The following is a 12,387-nucleotide window of genomic DNA, read 5'->3' as shown; positions in this document are numbered from 1 at the left end:
TTTCACATGCAGGAAAAATGGGCGTAATTTAGCAAACTTGTCTGTTTTATCAAGGCAAGAGTTATCGGATAAATGGATATTTTGTTTTAGGTTTTTAAATCTGATTCGATTCGTGCTTTTCCAAATTATTGGCAGTCCTTTATCCTCATCTAAAGACCAGTACATCTCTACTTGGAGAAGAGAATAGTATCCAGAAAGTATTAGTATGCCTAAAAATCTTTTCAAGTCGGTTGCTGAAAATTGGAAATCGTGACTATTATTGTAATTAGCATTTTTTTTCGGAAAAAAAATTTAGACAAATCTATTAAGACACATCTATCAGACATATTTAAATGAAATAACAATTTGCAAAAAAAAAAAAAAGAAAACGTACGATTCCTTGCTTAAAATCTAGGTTTTCAATTTTTGCTTATTGTTCATGCATTCGGCCCCCCCCCCCCCCACCCAATGGTGCGTTTACGCACCATTAAATTTGAATAACGATTTATAAGATTTTTTATGAAATTATTTTTATTTTATCTATAGAATTTACAACTTTAATCCATTATAAGAATGTGTGATTAATCTCAAGCGGATTAATTATACAATTTCAAAAAGTCGAATTTGACAGTCGATGTTTCAAGGTAAAAAACAAGCATATTTTGAAATTTTCTCTAAAGAAAGTGCTTGCTCCAAATGAATTACTGTTATTTTATAGATGCCTTCAAAACCTTTTAAAATGGCATAAAAATGACATTCGTAAAAAAATATACGAAACAGTGTTAATTAACATTTTTTTACTGACGCACCTTTGGCTGAAAATGGGTTAACTTCATTGCAGCAGATTTTAGCAGTATACATCCGTACTGTAAAATCACTCATTATAATGGCTAAAATTTAAGCAACTCAAAATATTTTTACCTGGAGGGTTTAAAAAGATTTCGGTTCAATGCATAATAAATTCACAAAATCACCCAATCTTCATTTTTGCGAAAATTTAGGGCTCCCAAAAATAAGTACTTTTACAGTATTTTGTAAGAAAACTAACCAGAATACCTCAAAAACCACTGCTGAACTCTTTAACAAATGTTAAACTGTGAGCTTTTAAAAGTGCTCAGCTTATTAACTTTAAGTGGAAGCTCAACCAGGACGTATGATACTTCTTGAAAAAACATTTATCTTGTGCAACATCATGAAGAGCCAAATTTAAAAAGTAACTTGTTTATTATGGCTATGATATATACAATGACATGTTAAAGGAAATATTGAGAATACGCTCTTTACATTAAGTAGCTCATAATACTTTAAATGACTTCTGAATCTAACATTCTAAGTCAAAGTATGAAACGTTAAACATACTGAGCTATGATATTCATGTCAAGAGCAGTAAGCCGAAACTATCGGCAAAAACGGACAGACTCAACTGAGCTGCCGAAAGAAACAACCAAGTCTGACTTGGGTTGAAATTGAAAGGGAAGAGAATGAAGCAAAGTGCCGGGAGCTTAAATGCTGCTACCAGCAATTTGCATATTCTGCTGACGCGATCTTGTTGCAAGAAGGAATGAACAAATGAGAAAAAACCTAATGCAAATTAAGGTTGCCAACACTTTTGGAAAATAATTTACTTCCGTTCGTAACAACAAAAAACAAATTTGTTGGTGTATGCCGCCGTGGACAGGTAAACCACAGTATCTGCAGAAATGATTTTTCAAGATATTTGAAGAAATGCATTTTGGATTCAATACTAACAATAGGGAAATGCTGGACTAGGACTTTTTGTGCTTTTTTTAAAACGGAAACCAAATACACAAGCTTTAGACCGGGATCTGAAGGGGGTTGAGCATGCATGGAAAGGCTGACGCAATATTATTTCTGATTATTGTTACAGGCACGATGGTGATTATGAAACCACATGTCGTCGCCCCCCCGGGTGGTTGACAACCCCGGGTTAGGGGGGAAAGCATGGGGGGAGCCGTTTACTAAAATACTCATAACTCTCGAATTATTTGAGATAAAACACTGAAAAAAGTGGCAATCGACGCAACAAAACAAGGGCTTCATAAAAGCTAAATATGATTATGGACCTATCTTTGTTGGTTTCTGAGTAAAGTTCCATTTTTTGCAAACAAGCAAAATTTTTGAATAAAATGCGCAAAACAAACTTTTTTTGACCAAAATAAATTCCAAATCAAAATTTTTTGATTTTTTTTTCAAATAAAGTCCTAAATATCATTATTCAGTTTGCTAAAACTATTTAAGTACTATTAACGCGTTGAAAAACAAAATGACAGTAGCATGCTCGAACACGATTTGCAGTATAGTTCAGGATCGGAAGGGGGTTTTGAGCATGCATGGAAGACCTGACGCAAAATGATTTCTGATTAACGTCACAGGCACTATAGTGATTATGAAACCACATGTCGTCGTCCCCCTGGGTGGTCGACAACCCCGGGGGAGGGGGGAAAGCAGTGGGGGGAGCCGTTTGCTAAAACACTCATAACTCGCGAACTATTTGAAATAAAACACTGAAAAAAGTGGCAATGGACGCAACAAAACAAAGGCTTCATAAAAGCTAGATATAACTATGATCATATCTTTGTTAGTTTCTGAGTAAAATTTTATTTTTCGCAAACAAGCAAAAATTTTGAATAAAATATGCATTTTTTTTTTCAAATTATCAAAATTATTTAACTGTTTAGGGAACCAATAAAATCTGAAACATCATTATCCAGTTTGTTTAAAATTGCTTAATTACTATCAATGCGTTGAAAAATGAAATAAAAGCAAGGTCAAAAAGCATTTGAGGTAATTCACAAAAAAAAAAAAAAAAGTTTGAGGAATGTACCTTGAAGACTCGACATAAACCAAAGTAAATTTTGTGGCTCTCCTGTTTTCGCGGTTTTATTTCGTAATATTATCAAAACAATGTCCCAGTTAAGTAATTACTTAATTATTTAACCTTTAACGCATTATATGGGTATGGGTCACAATGGCACTTTTTAAAAAATTAAAACATACAAGTTTGCAAGTACGAAGTAATTACGGAAAGGATAAACTATCAGGATAACCCGTTTGCAGATTTTACATCTGAGTTATGAATTATAGTGAGCGAGGCTATTGCCACATAAACAGCATCAAAATTTCAGTGGAACGTTAAAGAAAATGTGAATAGTCTCTTATCCAGAGAAGTCCTGCAATGGCAATGTCTTCAATAGCGACTGCAAAACAGCAAAAGAAAACCAAAAAAAAAAAACATTTAACCTGGGAAACGTTAGCTCAAAAGTGATATTAGTACAGCTAAAAATCATTCCCATACAATAAGCCCAGTGCTAGGTTAGGTTCATCAGAATGGTTCACTGAAGCAAAGCAAGAGGTCCGATTTCGTGAAGGTAATTGAAAATGATACTTCTTGCAGCAAAACTCTAGAAGAAGCACCCTATTTTAAGAACAAAGTTCAAGTTATCAATGGAATGACTCTGGTCCATAATGTCCCAAACACTACTTTCAAGTGCAGCAAAGATTTTGCAGATCTCCAAATAAAAAATAATAAAATTTTCTCTCCAATAGTCAAATTACACGAGTGGACCTTAAACACGATCGGTACATCTCAGTCGTTTTCATAACTTAAAAACCAGAAGTTCAGGAAAATCTCCTTCGCTTATGAAAAAATCACTATGTACCAAACCAGTGGTTTCGTGTCATAGCCATTCCTGAAAATAAAAAGAACCTTTAAAAGTATATTTCAGAGTATGTAATATGTAACATATCCGTTCTTGCATCCAATCAGCTTCTGGTGTCTGGTAACTCTGAAAACGAAAATGAATATTATTTAAAATCTGAGAGTCAAGTAATAAATTTCTCTGAAATGCCCGAGTCCAACCAGGACGAAGTACGCAACAGAATCTATCTTCCTACATATGATTCAGTGCAAAATAGGGGAAAAAGTAACTAATAGTTTACAGATCAGAAACTAATGAATTCTTATTGGCAATCTTTGTTAAAGGACAGAGGTTGCCATTTTATGTGCTGGTGTTTGAAAAGGAAAAGAGCTTTAGGATGGCATCTATCTTCAGGAGCACTTACGGAAAAAAACATCGAAAATTTTACAAGCTTTTGATGCATTTTCCGACTGCGATTCAACAAGTAAAATAGGAACAAAAAAGTATGCTTTCACTTTACCAAAAAAGTCGGAAACTTTTTTGTACACTAGAGTTATCATTAAAACAATATCTGAGTGCTTCAGAATTTCAACTGTTAGAAGCTGTATTATAAAAAAATTGTCAAGAAAATAGGTATTTCTTGCGAATGCAACCATTACACACAATTTCTTATCATTTCCATCAGAAATAAATATAATATCAGCTCTCTACCATGCTCCTGCAATTCTTTCCAACATGTGCTAAGAAGTATTGCTCTATTGTAGAAGTAGTACTATTGAATCAATTCCCCTGTACCTTAGCAGTGCCTTTAGATGTAACCAAGTTTGGGTTTCACTTGGATGAAAATAAAACAATAAAGTCCCACACCTTATGATGCAGCCAGTGTTACCAGAGAGTTTAATTCCACTCTGCGCAGGCAAGAACTGTAAATAATCTTGTAAATGTTTTATTAATAATTCATCTTGCTGTAAATACTGTGCTATTAAGGCTAAAGCAAAAACCTGTAAACTACAAAATACTCGGAAGAGAACGATTCAACAGAACAATTACAAGTCAACAAAAGAGGGTAAGATCCAGCTTTCAGAATTTCTGATATATTAATGCTTTATGTATGCATATGCATATTGATATTGAAAATATAAATTAATAGAAATAAATTAAAATTATATTTGATATGATACTACTGTGGGCCTGGTTCCCTAGTTCCTCTCAAATTTAAAGCAGTATGTAACAAAATTAAAGCCATAATTGAATACTTTGCAATTAGAATAAGTTTGTAAACTGACGAATGAATAGTTCGTCATAAGGATAATAAGGCTATTTTTTTTTCTCCTTAGCATACTGCCGTTTTGTTCAATGCGCTAACTTAGGCAGTGCTTGCATTTTTTATTTCGCTTTTTAACGCTCACATTGGTAATAATTAAGTAGTTTTTTAAACAAACTGAATGATGAAGTTTCAGATAGTATTGTTTCCCTAAACGGTTAAATAATTTTAAAAAAGAACTTATTTTTGGAAAAAAAGCTTTTCGTATTTTATTCAAAATTTTTGCATGGCTGCTAAAAAAAGAATTTTACTTATAAACCAACAAAGATAGAACTATAAACATATTTAGGTTTTTCAAGCCCTTGTTCTGTTGCATCTTTTGCCACATTTTTAATGCTTTACCTCCTACAGTTCGCGAGTTATGGGTGTTTTAGTAAACGGCGTCCCCCTACTGCTTTCCCCCTCCCCCGGGGATGTCGACCGCCGAGGGGGGGGGAGACGACATGTGTTTTCACAATCACTATAGTGCCTGTAACAATAATCAGAAATAATTTTGCGTCAGGTCTTCCATGCATGCTCAAAACCCCCTTCAGATCCTGAACTATACTAGGAATAGTGTTCGAGCTCGCTACTGTCATTTTGTTTTTCAACGCGTTAACAGTACTTAAATAGTTTTAACAAACTGAATAATGATATTTAAAACTTTATTTGAAAAAAAAAAAAAAAAATTTGATTTGGAATTTATTTTGGTCAAAAAAGTTTGTTTTGCGCATTTTATTCAAAAATTTTGCTTGTTTGCAAAAAATGGAACTTTACTCAGAAACCAACAAAGATAGGTCCATAATCATATTTAGCTTTTATGAAGCCCTTGCTTTGTTGCGTCGATTGCCACTTTTTTCAGTGTTTTATCTCAAATAATTCGCGAGTTATGAGTATTTTAGTAAACGGCTCCCCCCACTGCTTTCCCCCCTTTCCCGGGGTTGTCGACGACATGTGGTTTCATAATCACCATCGTGCTTGTAACAATAATCAGAAATAATATTGCGTCAGCCTTTCCATGTATGCTCAACCCCCTTCAGATCCTGGACTACTTGTACAATGAAGCCAATGTACAAAAGATGAAAAAAAATGCATAAAATGAAAAATTTGCAGTAACTGCCCTTTACCTTGTCACAGCAGTATGGGGGACGGGACTATCGTTAATTATAACCATCTGAACTGAAACATTATTGTATTGTTGGCCAGCATTGCCTGAAAAATTTAGTGTGGTCCTTCGTAAAAAAAGATTTGAGACCCAAGGCTTATGCAAATAATAAGAAATAAAACTTTTCAAGCAACTTTAGACTTATTAATCAATTTTTAAGAACGCTAACGATTAAAATTCATTAAAGCACTTCATCTAGTTTCGATTATTTAGGAACTAATTATGCAGATTTTCTTCCTGTTTCTTTTGGGAATATGAGACCCTAAGCAACAGCTTTTTTAGCTTAGGTACATCTAACACTGCTTGCTCTATTTACATTTTATGCAATCATGATATGCATAACTTGAACTATGTATCATTAGAATTCAGAGATAATCTTTTATCAATGCGTTAAAATGGAATTAGAAAACAAAAATCAAATATATGACGTGCACAAGAATATCATATAAAAAAAAAATTTCGATACCACACAAATGATAGTCGAACTTCGTTATAAAATGCATTCAAAGGAACCTTTAAAGTTAACTAGTCTTATCCAAAAAAAATAAATAGCATTATGTTTTAATATAAAGGACGTTGTTTGGGAATGTCATTAATTCAGACAGTAATTTGTCTTAAGTACGTTCGAATTAATGAGGCTCAGCTGTATAACATATAATCAAGGGGTTGAATAATTTGCTAACCCCTAAGAAGATTTGAAGCATGTTTTTAAACCAGTTTTAGTGATGCTTAGTGATATTTTCTTATCAATTAAGCGTATTCAAGTTGTTAAACAGCTCAGAATGTCAAAAAGATTCAAAGCCAGATTACTACTTTGAGAACATAACACAATATGATATAAACAAAATGAAAAAAGAATTCAATTCTAATTAGCGTTTTATCAAAATAACTTAAATATCAGTAATATGACATTTAAACTCCTAAAGACGGAGTTCTATAACTACAACATATCAGTAAAATATGAGCTCAAAATAAAATGTTTTAAGTCCACTGGTTTTATTTCAGTGATTTTTCCTTTATAAATGCTTCAACATATGCTCAGGGCCGTATCCAGAGGGGGGGCCTGACGGGCCCGGGCCCCCCCCGAAACCCGAAATGTTTTGTACCGTAAAACAGAAGAAGGTTTTTTTTTTTTAATTCCTAATGTCAGAAAAGGAAAATAACAAAGTTTTTTTTTTATTCTTCATTTTGCTACTGTTCAAAATTTATAATATTTTGAAGAAATACAGAAAAAGCAGTTCTAGTTCTCATTAGCTGCAAGGCACACTTGAAATTTAGACCTTTAATTAGGACTTCCTGCTCTCTTTCCCAATTCAATTCAGGGCAGTCCAGGGTTAAGGCAAGCCCTTTGTCAGTTTGGTAGATTTTTCATGTCTACCAGACTGACTTCTGTGAACTTCCTCCTCCAGGGGCGTGCACAGAAATTTTGGGACTGTCACAAATGCTTTTTTGGGCCCTTTCCATATTGTTTACCCATATTTTCAACCGTAGGTTTTAAAATATTGGGCCCCATTTAAGCTCGGGCCCAAGCCAACAAGTGTCCCTTCTCCCCTCTGTGCACGACCCTGCCCTCCTCCCCCTAAAACTGATATAAAACTTGCACTGTACTGATTCGAGTCGGGGATTCCCCAAAGGCTGGGCCCCTAGTTTCCGATTAGGCGAGTATTTTGTTACCAAGATGTGCCAAATTCAGCTCTTTGATACATCCTGAGTAAAAAATGCAAAAATCGTTTTTGTAGCATAATTTTCAAGATCATTTTTGTGACTGATATGTTTCATGTCTTGCATTTATTTAGTGCCGAATTCAGTATCATGGAAGTTCTTTTGTTATTGCTTGTTTTTTTTTTTTCTTACCTCTACTGCATACTGTTAATACCTTAAGTATGAGAAAAAAAAAATAACACTTACTCTACCTCTCTTTCATTTTCTGCACTACATGTGATTGAAAAAAAAAAAGTTTGTTTCGAGAAATATTTCGTTGCATTTATTTTTAACTTAAAACTGGTGTGTCTTACAAAGTTATAATCATTTTGTAAGATTGTGAAATCAACTTCTGAAAAGTGTATAAAGAGCTTCAAATAATTTCAACTGTTCGAGAGTCTTTGAAAATTATTTAAGTTTTTGAAATTCCTCGAAAAGTTCTTCAATTTTGTATCTTATCAAGAAAATAAAGTATGAATTGTCCAAATGGCCAGAATATTACTCTTCCGTTCTTATTTTCTGAATGTCTACACCATTTCTTAATATTTTTTACAATTTTCATACTGTAGAACATTTAATGAAAAAAAAAAAAATGGGGGTAGGGGGAGTGATCAAAAACAAACTTCACTAAAAGCCGATATGAGCAGATGCTGAAGTGCTTCTCTTTTCTCCTCTCTCGTTTTTCCTCTCTGTCCATGAAGTTCCATGATTTGTCGAGCAAGCAGTTTTTATTTTGTTTGATCTTGATTTGTAAAAGAATGTATAACTTTTAAAAGGCTTTGTTTGCCTTTTTTTTTCTTCATGTTTTTGTAGTCTCAATTACCTAATATAAAGCCTCAAAAGACAGATTTTTTTTCGAAAATTTCTCGGGGGGAAAAACCCCCTGACACCCTGAAATTATGGATGTTCTACATCCGATTTAAAGGGACACTCTCTTGTTATCCTTACCACTACAACGTGAATAAGAAAAATAATAAGAATTAAAATAACAACAGTCCAAGCAGTGAAATTATTAAAAATTGAGACAAAAAGGCTTCTATGTTAACATTTTTATGCGTTTGGTGTGTCTTTATATACTATATGTGTGTGTGTGTTAGGGCAATGTGCTAATCCGGGCCCCTCCCGAAAAAAATTTCTGGATACGGCCTTGCATATGCTTATCAATATATCGTAATAATTTCACTGCAACTCTTAAAAATACAACTAAAAAACAATTTTCTTGAACAATAAAATTAAAATTGAATGCAAAATAGAAAATGTGTGCGGTAAAATACTGCTGAAATCCCCACGATATCTCACCGCCATCACTTCTCTTGCCACCAAAATCATGCACAATATTAAATAGATAACCAACCTCCCACGCATTTATAAACAAATCTAAACTATTTTGAGAACACTTTGTATACTCTAATTAAAACAAAACAGTTTCCGCTACACAAATTATACCCAACATAGTAGTCCGTAAGTAACGAAAAAAAAAAACAATAACAACAACATTTCTCCGATAATCGCAATTTTAATCGATTTAACTGGTGAGAGCAGAACATTACGACGAAACGTCAATGCTTTTTCTTTTTTTTAAAAAAAAAACAATAATATTCAGAATGATGAAGCTGGGGAGAAAAATATACTAGAACTGAAAACACAATCGTGAAAAAAATCGAAAAAATTAATTTAGCACTAAAATTGCAAACAAGGGCGATATGGTTTCCTTTATCGTTCTTAAATCATTAGCAATGTTAGCGAGTGAAGAAGATTTAATGCTAGATTGTTTATAATCAGTATATTTCAGAAATACTTTACTTTAAATAAGAAACAGCTCGAACCTGTTTACTGCTGTATTGCCTAAAAAAAATATCCCTTGCAGAGCGCAACCAAGGTAGCAGTACTAACGTAACAATACCCTTCAAGAAGGCTGGATTGTATCTCGATAGCAACAAAGAAAATACCACATTTAAGAGTTGAAGTGACTAAGTAATTCCTCTGTTGTACATACCTTCTTTTTAAGTCAAAGTTTTCTTACTGTCGGACAAAAACACAATGAGTATACTTGCAATAACAGCACTCCCCAACTCACCAAACAACATACACATACGCCACAACACACAACGCTAGCTACCTTCTCGAATTGCGATAGCTGAAGGCAAAAAGAGGCCTGGTTTGGTCTCATTGCGCATGCGTGTAACGTCAATAAACAGCTGACTCGGAAAGCCATAGATTCGGTTTCACAGAAAAGAATTTAATGAAGTTTCAAAGAAACGCGAGATGCGCGTAAAACACACGACTCACAGATTTCACAAGTAAAAAATCAAATTCAAAAAAAAAAAAATCAAATGGGCGTCAGTTTATAACGCATCATAATTTTATGCTAGGAATACAAAAATCATTTTTTATTGAAAAGTACTAAAATCGATAATAGTTTTATTTTCGTCTATGCTATGATACTATACATAGAGATTTTGTTATATTTAGATTTTTAAGATTTATTATTTTTTTTAAATTGAATAAGGTGGTTTAATTTTACAAGAAGGGAGAGGACAAGGATGCATTTTAGCCGTCGTCGGGGGAATATGGGGTGGCACCCCCCCCCCCCCCAATTTTAGAAAAAAAATTAAATTAGGCATTTTTGCACAATTTTGATTTACTTCCCTTTTTTTAATTTATTGATCACAAACCATCTGCCCCCCCCCCCCCGCCCCCACCCTTTGAAAATTTTGAAATGATGAACCTAGGGAGGAGAGGCAAAGGCTTAATGTAAATCATTTTTGAAAAACACAAAAACCACGCCCACTTTCACATAAAAACGTACATATTACGAAGTCCCCTAAACAACGAGATGACAGAAGGAAAATTGCGGGGAAAGTAAAACCTATGAGCGTAATATAAGAAATAAATACGTGTGTGTTAGAATAAGTAATATCTATTTATTTTCTCTCGAAAACTTTACAATTAAAGATTTATCAAATATTTTCGAATTTTGTAGCAGAAGATGGAGAATCAAAAATACAATTGAGTCGCAAAAATATATACAATATATAGTTGTAAACACTTTTTCCTTTCAGTAAATTAAAATCAATAAAACGGACAGTTCTATTCCTTTTCTGCTGTGGTTCGAGCACAAAAGATTAATCGCACGAGATGTGTTCCAAAAGGAGAACCAAAGTAGCACAAAAGTTTCTGTGCATATGATCAAAATTAAAAGTCTCAAGAAATTATGTATATTTGTATAGATATATGTATTTTTTTTATTTATTTATTTATTTATTTTTTTTTAATATAAAAGGAAGTACTTGTTCGTCTGTGGCACACTTACCGAGAAAACAGTTAAACAGGCCCATCATTTAGGGAAGGAGAATTGCCACCCCCATTTTGAAAAAATTATTCATTTGCATAAAAGTGGGCTTGGCTTTTTTATTTTTCTGATTAAATTTGCATGAACATCCTCCCTCCCTTTCCCCCCGGAAAAATTTGAAATGACGGACCTTTATAAACCTAGAAAGAAAAGGCTTCGTGTCAACCTGTGGCTCGGATTTTCAATAAATTATTTTGGAAAATATTTTAAGTTAATCATGTTTCAAGCGATTTTTTTTATCACTTATTGTCTCCTTATAATCGGGGAATTAATTAGGTCAGAAAAAAAAATGTTGACCCTCATTACAGATAATTTGATTTTAAACAAGGGAAAATTTTTGCATGTGCTATGAAATTTCAAAAAGAGTGAGACGATTTAAAACGGGATTTATACGCAATTCAGTTATCGGTTGGTTTCGTATCTTTTCTTCTATCTGTGAAATTCCTTTTTTCCCCCTAAAAGAGGGGGGGGGGGTGTTTGAACTGCTCACTAAGAGCGGATTCTATCTGGAGCGGTATTTTAGTTCTTGATGTGAAAAGGGGAACTCCATTTAATTCTTCGCAAAAGGAAGATGTAGCTCATGAGTGTTAAAAGGGGTAAAAACATATAAGGCATCAATACGCTGAAAATAAAGTTATTGGGATACAAGATGTCTGTTTTTTCTTGTGGGCAGCATCGTTTTTGAATAATCATGAATTGCTTATTGTTCTCACTTGCCCATAGTTGATGCCCTATCATTTTATTTACTTATTTTTCGTTAATACATAGTTCATTTCTTCTCGCACTTTGGTTGAAGAAAATTTTGCCGCAAAAGGAAACCGAAAAGTTCAATGTTATTGCAAAAAATTCTTAATGAATGCTGTATGGGAAACGTATCGCCAATTTGTCATGTTCCAAGTAATGATAATTCCCCAAAAATTGCTTTAAATTGTCGAAAATCCGGCAAAATGAAAATTAGATATCAAGAAAAATCAATTTTATTCAAATACTAGCCGCCTGCGGCGACCAGCTGGTTCAACTTCTTACGCCATTCGCCTTTCTGTGCAAGTAGCCACCTACGGCGGCGGTTTGGCTAACTTGTCATTTACCTTTTTACTTCAAGTTTGCCGCCTTCGGCGGCTGTTTAAATAAATTAAGCAGCAGTATTAATCAATCCATCTCTATCTTTTTTTTTTGTGCCATTCACATTTTTACGCCAAGATTGCCGCCTTCGGCGGCTATCTACCTT

At 33.8% G+C, this 12,387-nt stretch overlaps 1 protein-coding gene across 5 annotated transcripts in view; it reads right to left on the bottom strand.

Annotated features, from left to right (window-relative positions):
• The window catches only part of LOC129218440 (E3 ubiquitin-protein ligase TRIP12-like), a 246,296-nt gene extending 236,368 nt beyond the window's left edge, over positions 1-9,928 (bottom strand). For all 5 annotated transcript variants that reach the window (XM_054852706.1, XM_054852710.1, XM_054852708.1 and 2 more), the window contains exon 1: positions 9,804-9,928. The gene's annotated coding sequence lies outside the window, so the exon portion shown is untranslated. The remainder of the gene's footprint in view (positions 1-9,803) is intronic.
• Between the last annotated feature and the right edge of the window lie 2,459 nt (positions 9,929-12,387).

The sequence above is a fragment of the Uloborus diversus genome, chromosome 3 (genome assembly GCF_026930045.1).
Source record: "Uloborus diversus isolate 005 chromosome 3, Udiv.v.3.1, whole genome shotgun sequence".
Taxonomy (NCBI): Eukaryota; Metazoa; Arthropoda; class Arachnida; order Araneae; family Uloboridae; genus Uloborus; species Uloborus diversus.
Note: the sequence above shows the minus strand (reverse complement) of the source record. Positions and strands in the feature narration are given on the sequence as shown.